We start from the raw sequence: 14,113 nt of genomic DNA on the forward strand, positions 1-14,113 counted from the left end.
TTGATCAGTGAAAAAAGTACATATTGTAGATATGTATTGATTATGCTCTAAATACACAGTTGCGTATTATATGAATCTTATTATATCGTAAAATTGTACGTACTGTACGATATACAGAGATTTATGAATTTAAATCGATTTTTTTTTAAAAAAAAATTATGCTTTGATTCGAGTTCAAAAAATTGTTAAACTTATTTTTAATAGAAAATTGTAGGGCTACTTGATTAAGCCCATTAAAAACAACATGCCCATGAGTTTTTCTTTTCCCCTTTTCTCTCCTTCAAAATTTGGGCTACACACTACTTGACTCTTCACTTTCATATTTGAAAATTTATTTTATATACTACAAATAAGGTACAATATGATAATATTATTATTTTTAATTTTTTTTTGTTATTGATATATCTAAGAAGCTAGATTGTCAAGAATAAATATAAAGAAAAATTATTGAAATAAAAGAACACAAAGAGAAAGTAAATGATCATTATGATGATGATGGACAAAATATTGATGAAGAAATAATTTTGCAAGATGATGAATGTGATAATAAAATTGGCATAGATGGAGACGATTAAGCATGATGAGAAAGAAATCATTACTTTGTTTCATATGTCATGAATTATCACTTTTGAGTTTAATCAATTTTAATGTGAGGACTATAAACATATGTTAATTTGATTTATTTAATTAATATTGTCAAATATTATTATATAAGTAATATTAATTAAATTAATCATGAGTTCCACAAAAAAAGAGTTAAATATGTTTTGATAAAATGAATATAATTTTTATATTTGTAAATCTATAATTTTTTTAAAATTTTTTAATATGTATTTATGTATCTTATGATACATGATATGAAACACATTACAATTTTCCTTTTGATAAGGGAAAAAATAGTATTTATTGAAGTTGGGACATAAGCTGACGGTATAGGCAAAATTGACGGTCTGAAGCTGACGGTTGTGGTTAAAGCCATCAGCCTCCATTGTGCTTCCATTAGTTAATTGGTAGGGATTTGGTTGACGTGCAAAACACACATGAAGGACGACGCCACGAGTTAGCTGACAACAATAATGCTGAAGGGACTGGGATAAAGCCAACGACTCTGATATGGATTTGCCTTGGCCTCCACACTTGGATATATAAGGAAATGTCTTGCATCCCACGATTGGTGTTAGTCTCTTACAAGGAAAAGATTCCGTAATATACGCTCACAGAGATTCTTATAAGGAAAAAACTTCTAGTCTAAGGAGGAGATGTCAATCCTCTACTACTATAAAAACCCCAATACTCTAACAAATCAAGATACGCATAATTAGACCCTCTCTAGCACTCTAGAGTTGTAAGAAGTTCTAACTTAACCTTCGGAGGGTATTTGGCCGGCACCACACCGGTGTCCTCTGTTAGGTCTTCTTTTTCTTTTGTGCAGGTCACGTTTTGAGCGCGCGAGCATTGTATGGCTCACTGGTGACATTTTCAACATTATCACCTTTTGATAACTATGCTTATAAGTATTGGTGTACAGGAGTTTTGGAGGTGCAACTTGCCTGCATCCTCTCAGGTTAACTCTGCATATGATCCAAGGGTTTTTAGGTTGTGGATGTAGGCTATAACTTATAAAACTATATCATGCTCGTTAACCTATGGTTACTTAACAACCATTTCAACACTGTACACCGTTACTGCAATGAGAATTTTTTTTCGGATGCGGATCCGAATGTGACATACCAGTGACACTCAGAAGAAGAAAATCTGAGACACAAATTGCGTAGTTTTTCTTGAAGTAGAAGTTAGACCTTTATTGTTGCAATTGTCAAAGTATGGTGTTTTGAAAATTAAAGTGTACCATCTTTGGGATGAACGATGCAAGATTGCAATATAGGCTTGGTTACTATTGAAGTTTGCTAACTCTGACTAGGTCAAATTAGAACTACAAGGCTCCATTTTGCTTTTCCAAGTACAGGAGGGATCTTCAAAAGGAAAATGGGAAATAATCATTGCTATATATGAGGTGGTATAATTTATAAGAGATATAGGCTCTTATATAATAATGCACTCGCCTCTTGCCTCTTGCCTCTTGGTAGCATTCGATTAAGCTATTGGATAGGGTTCATCAATATTAGATGGTCTAATCGGGTGGCCTCCACTTATATACCACTATCCATAATGATGTCCTTTCGAAACCAGTATAGATGCAAAGTGTAAAAAAAATATAACGGTCTAAAACGTGTATTGTAGGTGTTAAGAAAAGAACAAAATGACTTATTCCTCAAGTGAGAATGAAGCGTTAATTGTTTCCGTAAAGCGAACAAATGTGCAGATGCTTTAACAAGAAAATATCCAAATTTAATCCAAAATTTTATTCTTTTTAGCAGTCCATCTGTGAACTTATGTATACTATTATTTTATGATAACTCTGGATTGTATTATGAGAGGTTGCGGCCTTTGCACTCTTCTTAATTTCTGTAATGATATTTGGTTTTTACCCAAAAAAATAAATAAATAAACAATTAGTTTAAGTTTAAAGAGCATGATCAAGTTTTGCCACGTTTTTATTTTAATTGAAAATATTATCAAAGTTTTCGATAAATGCTACTAATCCCCTAGCATATATTTAGATCCTTTATTTATTTTTATTTTTTTTTTGGTGGAAAGCGGGAGGTATTTTTTAAATAAAATTGAGTTCATACACTACCAACACCTGTACCTGGAACACATAGTCTAGTGTCCCCCAGGCCAGTCAAGTCCCTAACATATGATACATCAACAAAAGTGGGACATTCACTATATACATCCATCAGATTCCTTTGGCAAGTCCCCCGCTTCGCCAGAGCATCAGCACATCCATTTGCCTCACGATACACGTGAAGCACGTGCACTTCCCATTCCTGTTCCAAGAGGTTCCTGCAATAACAAATCAAAGGCATCATATTAGTAGGGTAATTCATATTGTTTTTTGTTAGCCAGCTGATAACCACCTCTGAATCCAGCTCAAGCTGAAGGAATTTTGTGCCTGTATTCCATGCCATTACCAGACCTTGTCTAACCGCGGCCAACTCAGCCATATTATTTGTTGCTAGACCCACATGAAGAGAGAATCCCATGATCTACCGTCCCTAGTGGTCTCGCAACACTCCCCCTGCGCCAGCTGTTCCAAGGTTGTTAAGGGCACTACCATTCGTGTTAAGTTTAATATAGGGGTAAGGGGGCGCATGCCATCGAAGAAGCTGAGGAACCAGAATTGGGGCTCGTCTAGTGGAACCGGCGAGGAAATGGAATTCTGTCGCCGCTTGAGCGGAGGAGTAGATAAGGCTATGTTGGGAACGAGATGGATTCTGGAATATTCTTTCATTGCGTGCTAACTAGAGTTTCCAACAAGTGAAAGGGAAATAGACTTGCCAAGGGGGGTGATGGGGCAAAGTGGCCCTATCCAGCGTAGTGTTGTGTCTCAACCAGTCTTGTAATGGCATCCGAAAGAAGGAGAGGGGCAAGATTCTCAGAGATTGGTGCCATACCTCTTTTGCCCACGGGCAGTCACGAAGAATATGGATAGTCGTTTCCGGGGACTAGCAACGCGGGCAACAGGTATCCATAGACGGGCGCCCAAAAGATAGGTATGTTTTGGTGGGAAGACGGTTACGCATTGCCTTCTAGAGGAAGATTTGGATCTTTTTGGGACAAGGGGCATCCTAGATCCAGTTCCACACGGCTTTGTTCCATGGGGTCTGATGTTGGTTAAAAAGAAATTTGGACGCAGACTGGATAGAACACGTACCCTTATTGTAAGGCCATAGGAAGGTGTTGGTAAGGCGAGCAAAACGGGCCACTAGGATACCTAGAAGTAGGTCTTGGAGATGGGGGGAAAGAGAGAGGTTTAGGGAATCAAAATCCCACGTAAGGCTAGCCCAGAGCAAATTAACCCTACGGTCTTCATCATGGAGGAGGAAGGGACCCTCAATATAGTTTCATAAGGAGCCGTTGGGAAGCCAATGGTCCTTCCAAATTCTAATAGTCGCTCCGTCTCCTACAACCCACCTCATACCATCAAAAAGCAATTTGGCCCCAATCGGGAGAGCGGTCCAAATATGGGAGCCTCGTGAGGTACGAGGACTAGTAAACAGGGTAGTGTGAGGAAAATATTTGGCTTTAAGCACCCGGGCCCATAACGAAGTAGGGTTGGAAAGGAGGCGCCAGGCCTGATTCATAAGTATAGCATGGTTTCTGTGCCTGGTGGAGGATAGACCCAACCCTCTAGCCTCTTTAGGACGCGTGACTGTCTCCCAGTTAACTGTGTGGCAGCTCCTGTGATGCTCGGTATCTCCCCAGAGGAAGTTACTGCATAGCTGGTCTATTTGGTGGCAAATTTTTTGAGGGAGAAGCGTGGTTTGCATGGCATATATAGGGATAGAGGTGGCAAAAGCTTTAACGAGGGTGGCCCGACCAGCCATCGAAAGATATTTGGCCTGCCATCCCTCAATTTGCTTGCGAATATTATCCACCAGATATTGATAGGAGCTAGTAGTGTGGCGGGTGGTAAAAATGGGCATTCCCAGATAGGTACCAATATGGACCGTGGTGGGAAGGCCCAGAATTCTAACCACCTGCTCTTTTAAGCGCCGAGGAGTGCGGGGAGAGAACCAGGTTCTGGACTTATTAACACTTATGAGCTGTCCGGACGACTCGCGGAAATTTTGTAAGAGTCTATAAAGATTCTTACAGTCCCTAGTTATGGCTCTCGTAAACAGGAAGACGTCATCAATAAAGAATAAATGCGAGAGGCGGACCCCAGTTCTGAAGTTTATCGGGTGGATAAGTTTATCACGGACAGCCTCATCCAACTTGATGGACAATCTCTCCAAACACAGGATAAACAGGTATGGGGAAAGAGGGTCACCCTGTCACAGCCCACGACTAGGCACGACTTCTGGGAGAGGAGACCCGTTCCATAGAATATGGAACCGAGTAGAGGAGATCATATTCATGATGAGGGTGATGAGGGTTGGAGGCAGTTGGAAAAATTCAAGAGTTTCCTAGATATATGACCACTCGAGTCGATCATAAGCTTTTTCAAGATCCAGTTTGAGCGCAACATATCCCACCCGTCCCCGGCGAGATATAAGAGTCTTAATAACCTCTTATACTATGATAATATTATCGCTCGTCCGACGGCCCGGAACAAATCCCGCTTGACAGGGGTTGATGGCCTTGGCCATACAAGGTTTGAGACGATGCACAATAATATGGGACAGAAGTTTGTAGAGGGTATTGTAGAGGCTAATAGGATGAAATTGATTGATCAATTCAAGGTGGGCTACTTTTGGAATAAGGACCAAGCTCGTGGTACCCCAGCTTGGAGGGATAGTGAGATGCTCAAAAATATCTTGAAAGACCTGAATGATGCTCGGGCCTAAACTAGTCCAATTTGATTGGAAAAAGAGAGCATGGTAGCCATCCGGACCAGGGGCCTTTAAGGGAGGGAGATCCCGAAGGGTCAGGAGAATTTCTTCAGGTTGGGGGATCCTAGTAAGAACCTGAGCTTGGGTAGAGAAGGGGCTATTGGGACAGCAGAGCCTCGTAGTCCTAGATGTAAGGGGTCGAGACGCAGATGTGGCCTGGAATAGATTTTTGAATGCATTGTGAATATGGTGGCTTAAGGACTCCCTAGTAAGCCATAAGCCCGTGTCATCTTTTAAGGTAACAACCCGTGAGTGACAGCGACGTTGGATGGTTTTGATGTGAAAATATTTAGTATTGGCATCCCCATAGTTTAACCACATGATACGCGAGTTAAGACGCCAGTATAAATATTCTTGATGGAGAACAGTATTATATTCTTGAGTAAGCTGGGTCTCGAGCGAGTAAAGATAGGCGGTGGGTTTCCTAGCCAAGGCCACTTGAAGACCCCGAAGTCTCGCTAACAGACGGGTTTTGCGATGGAATAAATTTCCAAAGTGGTTTTTGTTCCAGAACTGGATGTTTTTAGTCAGCGCTTCCAGGCACCGAGGGAACCTCGATAAGGAGGAGGAAGTGGAGGGAATCCGACCAGAGGCTTGCCAACTATCCTCCACAAGGGAAGGAAAGGTGGGATCGGTCAGCCACATTTGCTCGAACCGGAATGGTTTGGGGGGTCTTTGCTCAGAAGGGTCAGTGTTAAGCAAAATGGGGCAGTGGTCAGATTTAACCCTAGGGAGATGGTGAATTTCAGCGGCAGGAAAGAGCAACGCCCAGTTGGCATTGACCAAGCCTCTATCCAATCGCTCTTTAATGGTGGTTTGCCAATTTGGGCTTTTGTTGGTCCACGTGAAACGAGGACCATGGTAACCAAGGTCCATGAGGCCACACTTATCCATGCAATTACGAAAAGCTAAGATGCGAGTCCTATTAACCGGAAGACCTCCAAGTTTTTCATCATCCGACAGCATATCATTAAAATCCCCTAATAGGACCCACGGAAGAGATATATTCCTAGCATAGCTTTGTAAATAATCCCAAAAAGTTTTACGCTTATAAAATTGAGGGGGGGGGGGGCGTAAACAGCAGTAAGTAAAAAGGAAATGGACAAAGAGGATACCGTCACAAGAGCGTGGATACTATGGTCGCTGCAGGTGATAATCCCAAAAAGTTTTTCTGGCGGCATCTGGCTGCTTTGGAATGAATGCCCAAAAAATTTAATTAGATCCTTTAATTAAATTTTACAGCTTAAACAAAATTAGACTAAATCCATCAATAAGTCCAATATAAACCAAAATTTCATATCGCAAGCATATTCAAAAATGAATTAAAGCATGCAAATAGCAATATATGAATGCAGAAAAGAAATCAAACTACAAGCAAACACCAAGACGTATTTATGAAGGAAAACAGAGTACTTGGGTAGAATAAACCTTTCCATCAACACCCTATCAAAAAAACTCCACTAGTATGAATAGTTGCAGTATAAGGATGATTATGAACCTTTCAAGCCCATATCCTCATAAGTACTTAAACCCTGTTCTAGCTGACAACCGATTTCATCGAGCCCCTCAGAGTCATCTTGAGCTTCCAATAGAAAAACACCAAACTTGATTTGGACTTCAGATGGCTCCAATGGTTTTCAAACCAATCAACACTATAACACTCAAATATGGTGAAGAATATGATGGTTAAAATCTCTTCTCTGAGATATATCAATGTGAGAGGGTAGGGAGGAGAGAATGAAAGAATTTCACTCTTAAGGCCATGGGCTCTATCTCTTATACAAAAGGCTAGGATGTATACATGATCTCTTTAGTCTTATAAGCTTAGCTCGTACTCTTTTCCCACGTCCTACATTCCGAAATTATGTACTATTAATTACAATATAAGCCAAGTTTGGCTTATGTTGTAATTTATAGTACATAATTTCTCTCTGTTTTCCAGTCATGACCTGTTGCAACCTAGCTACGTCGTGACTTGCACTTGATAAAAATTTTACCTTTGGCTGTCACGTGTCCAATCCGTGGGTAGTACATATCATAGACATGTCACGTAATTCACTTCCAACAGTTTTGATCAGGTTCAAGTACATTCTATCCTCAGAAAAATACATTAAAATGAGAGAATAAATTACAAACAAATTTAGCATATAATTAAGCCAACAAAAACATGAAGTTAACGGTTCCGAATCATCTAATCTCCGGTACAGTTATTGTTTCAGTAAATTTGAGGCTTTCATGCATGGCATTAAGATAATCATGACGGCAATATTAGAATGCATGATCACTAGCTGATGTGAAGTTCCAGGTCATGATGAAGTTGATAACTTTAATACCCACCAAAGAAAAGGCAGAATAAAAGCCAGTGCCATTTATGTCAACGTCAAGCTTATTGGTTAGATCATGAATTGAATGTTACAGAATAAATAGAATGAGACTTTGTGAGACTTATCAGAATATAATATCTAGTCAATAACATTACTTTATGCACAGTAAGTCCCATATGTTAATGTGTCGTTTCATGCTTCTTTATGGTCAGATAACCACTCAATTAGAAACACCAATGTCTCCCATGGAATGTAGGGTTTTGAAAGTGGTTACGTGCCAAATTATGGGTAAGAGTTTAGCTGAATGGCTTATGTTTTTATATTCTCATTTTGTAGCATATGCGCTTGGTTCTTTGGGGTAGAAAAATTAGTTTAGCGTTTTTGATGTATCATTATCATGTGGGTATATATAAAGTTAGTTTAATTTATTTGGATGGTACATCCAAAAAAAAAAAAAAAAAAAAAAGGAAAAAGAAAGAAGTAAACGAGTTCGGAGCCTTAATTTATACGACGGTAGTGTCTTGCAGTTAGGCTACATTGTCTTGGACGGAAGGTTGTTTCAAATGAAAACAGTCCTTATTAATAATTCCAGTAGGACAACTGATGAGTAAAAAAAATAATCTGGGATTGTCATTTCCATTAATGACGATTAAAGCAAGCGTTACACATTTATTGCACGTATTGATGATGAAATGTAACAGATGGAGCAATGGTAACAAGTGAGCTGTGTATTTCAGAACTCCCATTGATAACGTACTAGTTGTTACTCATAAATGCTGGAATTCATATTGTCCATAAAGCCAAGGAACAATGGAATCCAAAGGTAAGGAACAATGGAATCCGAAGGTATACACAAATACTCATCCTGACAACCTTCCAAGTAGGATTGCTACTAGGAGATTTTTTTTCTCAATCACCAAGAGTCCGCTAAAAATAGTAGCGGAGCTACTTCACAAGGCCTAGAAGTATATGAATGCAGAGGATGCAGTGACCGCTAAAGGAATGATGACCAAAAGGAAGCAGGATGAAGGTGTTGGGATTAGTGCCCTTAAATCCTATTGTATGATGCTATGTATGATATTATGTATGACATTATGTATGACATGATGTATAACTTAATATTGTAATTAATAAAGTTGTTTTATTATTATCTAAAATAATAGTAACATGAATATTCGGATATTATCATTTAGTCCACGAGATGCATAGTATGATTTATGTGATTTAGTCACAGAAGATATAAGTCACAAGTTCTTTGTAAACTCAGAATTTTAGTTCATAATCGGTGATGAAATTGGGCATTTCATCTGCGAAGACTATAACATATCAACTAAGATGATTTGTCTTGATCATGGAAGTGGAGATTTCTAGTTGATGTGTTAATATGTTTTAAGAGTTAAGACATATTGAACTGGACCGCTGTGAGATTTATTATTCTCCTAACGACTGTCAATTGAATAATAAATTTCACAACTTATATTTGCATGAACTCTTAATCCTGAGAGAATAATGGACCTAATTATGAAGTGTAGGTTGCTTTGATATATTAGGAGTGAGATCTAAAGTAATGGTCAAAACCTCAGTATGTTGGGCAGCCACATTTCGTGTTGATGGAACATATATTCTCAAGATGGAATTCATAGTCTCTTAACAGAGATATAAAATATTCTCTTGAGATAAGTTTAATGAGTTTAGTTATTCAGAGAGTTAGGCCTAACCACTTTGGTAAGAAATTACTAAAGTATATATTTATGAAATTGAATTTTATAAATATATAATGAATAACTTAAAAGGATTAAACCGGGTACCCCAGGATTAAGACGTAGTAATCTTTAAAGTGACAATCTATATTTATGACTTTGAATTACTACGAATATTTTATGAAGGGGTTGCATGTATAATAAAGTTTTGGGATATAATTTATTAATAAGGCCTAGAGTGCAATTATATTTATATAGTGGTATTAAATATAATTAATGGTAACTTTGGACTTGTCAAGAGTTGACAGAAAAGCCCAAGGCCCATTGGAGCTAGTGTCTTATTGGTCCTTTTGGTCCCACTCTAAGCCACACATTAAAGCCCAATTGGAAAGGCCCAATAGGCCAGCCCAATTAGATAATCAGTTATATATAAAGGGAGAGACATACAGAATTTTTTTAGAGAAAAAGTGAAACACTATTGTGAAGTGGTGTGTATGTGCGAGTGAAACCACTCAATTATTCTCCCTTGGAAATTGATTGAGAGACCACACTTCTTAGGCGTAAAGTGGAATTGGAGTGAAGATTAAAAGTGTTCTCAAGTACTTATAATCTTTTGTTTTGAATTTCACCGCACCAAGGTACGCAATCTTGTTCTTAAATTCTGAAATTTACATAATGCAAGTTATCTATCATGAATGAAATAGATCTTTGTTTATTGCTTCCGCTATGTGTTTTGTATGAGATACAAAACTAGATTTAACCAACAATTGGTATCAGAGCCAGGTTTTCATATCATGATTGTATAGCATGTGATTGAATTTTAGAATCAAAGAATATCATTTTCTTTGTGTTATGGGATTCTTGAATCTGCCGTGATTGTTCTATATAATCACATTTATAGGATTTTTGATTTCATAATTATTTTTTGGAGATTGACTTTGCGTTGATGTGAAGTGAATTCCTTTTAAAATGGAATTCCATCTTCAAAAGCATTTATGTTGGCCCACGGTTGTCTTTTGTTGTCTTAAAGGATTCATTTGAATCCTTGCTATATAACAATGATTGAAGACCATTCGGTTATATAGATTGAAGTTTCTATAGACTTCTAGATGATGTTGTTATATAACCGTCAAGATAGAAGTTTAACACTTAATGGTTTGGACAAAGGCACTGTTACGGGATAACACTTTCATGGCCTTATGTCACTTCCAAGGCAATAACTGTCATGTGCGTGAACCAAGTAATTGCACTGCTTGGATTTCTCTTTTGCACCGCTTGGCTATTTCGAGTTATAAAAAAAAAAAAAAAAAATTCTAAAGCCCTATAACAGCGTTTTTAAGGACCTATAGTAACGTTTTCAGGACCTATAATGACGTTTTGTAACTCGACTTCCATTAAATTGAGTTATAGGCAATTTTTTTAATTTTTTTTACCTATAACTCGATTTCATATAAATCGAGTTACAAAATGCCACTATTGGTCCTGAAAACGTTACTATAGGCTCTTTAAAAACGCTGCTATAGGGCCTAAATCGATTTTGAGAAACTCGATTTTCAAAAGACGGGCATTTCCCTAATTAGTTTGAGAAAGAGGGCAAAACGCTGCTTAGTTTGCCCAAAAAGGGCATTTAGCAATTTTGTCCGTGCGAATGTTCAACTTACTAATGATTTTTATGCATTATCAATTCATAAGCTTGGATAAATCTAGTTTGTTTGCTTCAAATTAGGGGAGTTCATTCTTAGTTTCTCAAGAAATTAAAGAATCAACTAGCTATGCCTAAAGATAATTACCTTAAAGGCCAGGAATTCGGGGGTTCCTTTGTTTTATCAAGTGAAAAATCTTAGGACTTTTCGTTTGAAAAAAAGAAAAAAAGAAAAAGAAAAAAGAAACTAGAGGTAAAATTAGCTCATGGAAAAGCAAAAGCTTTTTGTGAATGCAAGATAATTTACATTGAACGCATTTGTTAGTCTACGATGTTACATTCTTTAGTTTGATGCTTATATTGATAAGGATTCTTTGGTTTGACGCTTTTGGTGGAAACCAAAGAAAGACACGGGTAATTTGTTTTATACTCATACAGCCAGGTCTGAGCATTGTGGACCGATGAATGAAGGAAAATTGGGGTTTAAAAATTTTGGTAACTTTGTTTTGTTAGTGAAGCGTACATGGAGGGTTTTGTGTTTGTCCCGGAAAAATAGATTATGTATTAAAGTCCTCACCGCTATGTATAAGGTGGGCAAAAATTGGCTCAAAGTAGGGGTAGCTAAGTTTGGAAAGGGTCAGCCTATTTTGTTTGGAAAAGAGCGTGGACAAAGTTTATTTACAAAATTAGTTGTAACTTAAATCTATAACTTTGCTCAATATCTATTAGAAGTCAATTTTCACAAACCTACCATTAGATTACATTTTCTTATTACAGTTTAAAATTATGCATAAAATATAAGCTTATAGATCATATAGTAAATAAGATCCGATTGACATAAAATTTGATATGTGTATTCATAGCGTAAAGAATATGCAATTCCACAGTTAAATTTTCAAAATACGTAGTAATGTTTATTTTATTGAATAAGGTTGTAGCCTTAAGTTATAAATTTTGTCCAAAGAACATTTGTAAAATTGTGGGAAAGATAGACAAAATGTTGTAATGAAATGAAAATATTTGCTTATTTCCAAAAAGGATAAAATTGTTTGATTTTAAATTTTAGGAGAAAAAATTGTAACATACTCCCAAACATAAAAGAAAGTGCTTTTTTCCCTTAATAATGATAGAATTTTGAACCAAATACTCTAATGGTGTGTTTGAATAACATGATTTGGGCATTTGGATTTGGATTTGAGTGATTAAAATTCAAATAACTTATTTGGGAAGTTTAAAAATGGTCAAAGATTTGGATTTGACAAATCCCCAATGATTTTAAACCTATAAAATGTTTGGATTTGAAATAACTCCTAAAATCAATGAATTTGAAATCCCTTGATTTGAAATCTATTAATTTGAAATCCGAATCCAAATCTAAGTTCCCAAACAACACCATAAGAGAATTGATTTAGCAAATAATTTAGAAAAAAGTGATATTAAAAACTTTTAAAAAATAATTTATTAATAATTTTTTCTAAAAGGACACATTAACCGTGCTCATAATAAGATATAATAGTATTATAATATAATATTATTATTATATATCATAATATACAGAGGTAAAAGTTAATTGATGCCATATTAGTTTAGAAACTATTCTTAAAAAAATTTTATTGGAAAAAAATGTAACTAATTTTTTTGATAATTTTTTTTTTTATATTTCTAAGAAAATAGTATTAAAATTTCCTTAAAATACATAAAATATAGGAACTACAAGAGCCATAAACAAATACATAAACAATTAACAGTAGTTAATTAATTGAGCCATGCGTTTATCACCTGTGCCGCACTACAAAAAATGATTGCTATCTAGGAGAATTCAGCAAGCACTACTGTTATCTTCAACTCAGCCAAATAAAAAATGCTAGCTCTGCCTTCCTCATAGCCGTGCATGAGGAAGTGGATGGTGGGACATTGTAGGTAGTCTATAATTTGGGGACTATGGAAAGAGGCTTTTAACGAGACATTAGTATAGATTTCCTGTCAATTATAAAAAAAAAGTATAGATTTCCGGTCTCTGCTCCAGAAGATTCTTATTCTATTTATCTTTTAGTTGCTTTTTGGGAAAAGTTAACTAATATACCAAATTTAAAAATTATTTTTAAAATTTTTTATGTAAAAATAAAATTAATTATTTTTAATGATTTTTTGAAATTAATAGAAGTTTTAAGAAAATTCGTTTAGAATATATTTTTATTAAATTTTTATGAAAAAAAACACGACATGAATTTCCTGTTCCGTCTTTGCTAGTTGAATGACCTCCACAGAGTCAGAGTTCCACAAAAGCCAGATACCTCCTAAGTACCAACAGTATCAGCATGGATTGCCCCGTCAAATGGGAATCTATCAGTAATTTGCTTTGCCCTCTCCCACCAACTCGAGTCTCTATAACAATTACCAGCGCAAGAGAATAAGTATTACCCAAATCAAAAAGAACACGTTGAAAACGAGGGTTTAAAGCCCCTTAACAGTTCCACAAAAGTACATTCCTTGGATCAGATTGAGTGGGTAAGGTCCAGTCTCACTGGGACTTTGGGCTCCCATCTTGCTCAACGCCTTCCATCCCATCTCCCTCAAGATTTTCCTGGAAACTCCTCCCCTTCCCCCAAGATTATTGCATGCTCTAGTATCCCTAGTGGGTATTCCCTTAAGCTTATCAGAAGGTTGAGTGGTGGAAGTGGGGCAACCATTTGCAGTAGCATCTTGTTCCTCATATTCCTCTTGCAACCCACAGCAACTATCCCGGCATTCATAATTCTCCTTTCGACGGCTTCGTCCAAGCTACTTGAGGCTTTCAAGCGTAGCTCCAGAGAGAGAGGTGATAGCGCTCTCCACCCGAAGATCTTGGCCTCTGCTTCCGTTGGCCTATCCAAGGGGAAGACCCACCAATGCTTTATCCACTCCATCCATGCCGGGTCGCTTAGAGGGAGCGTCCCTAACTTTTGGCTTACTGGCGTCAAAGGAAAAATGTGGCTCCAAGCTTCCATC

This window comes from Quercus suber, unplaced genomic scaffold (genome assembly GCF_002906115.3).
Source record: "Quercus suber isolate HL8 unplaced genomic scaffold, Cork oak 2.0 scaffold_490, whole genome shotgun sequence".
Taxonomy (NCBI): Eukaryota; Viridiplantae; Streptophyta; class Magnoliopsida; order Fagales; family Fagaceae; genus Quercus; species Quercus suber.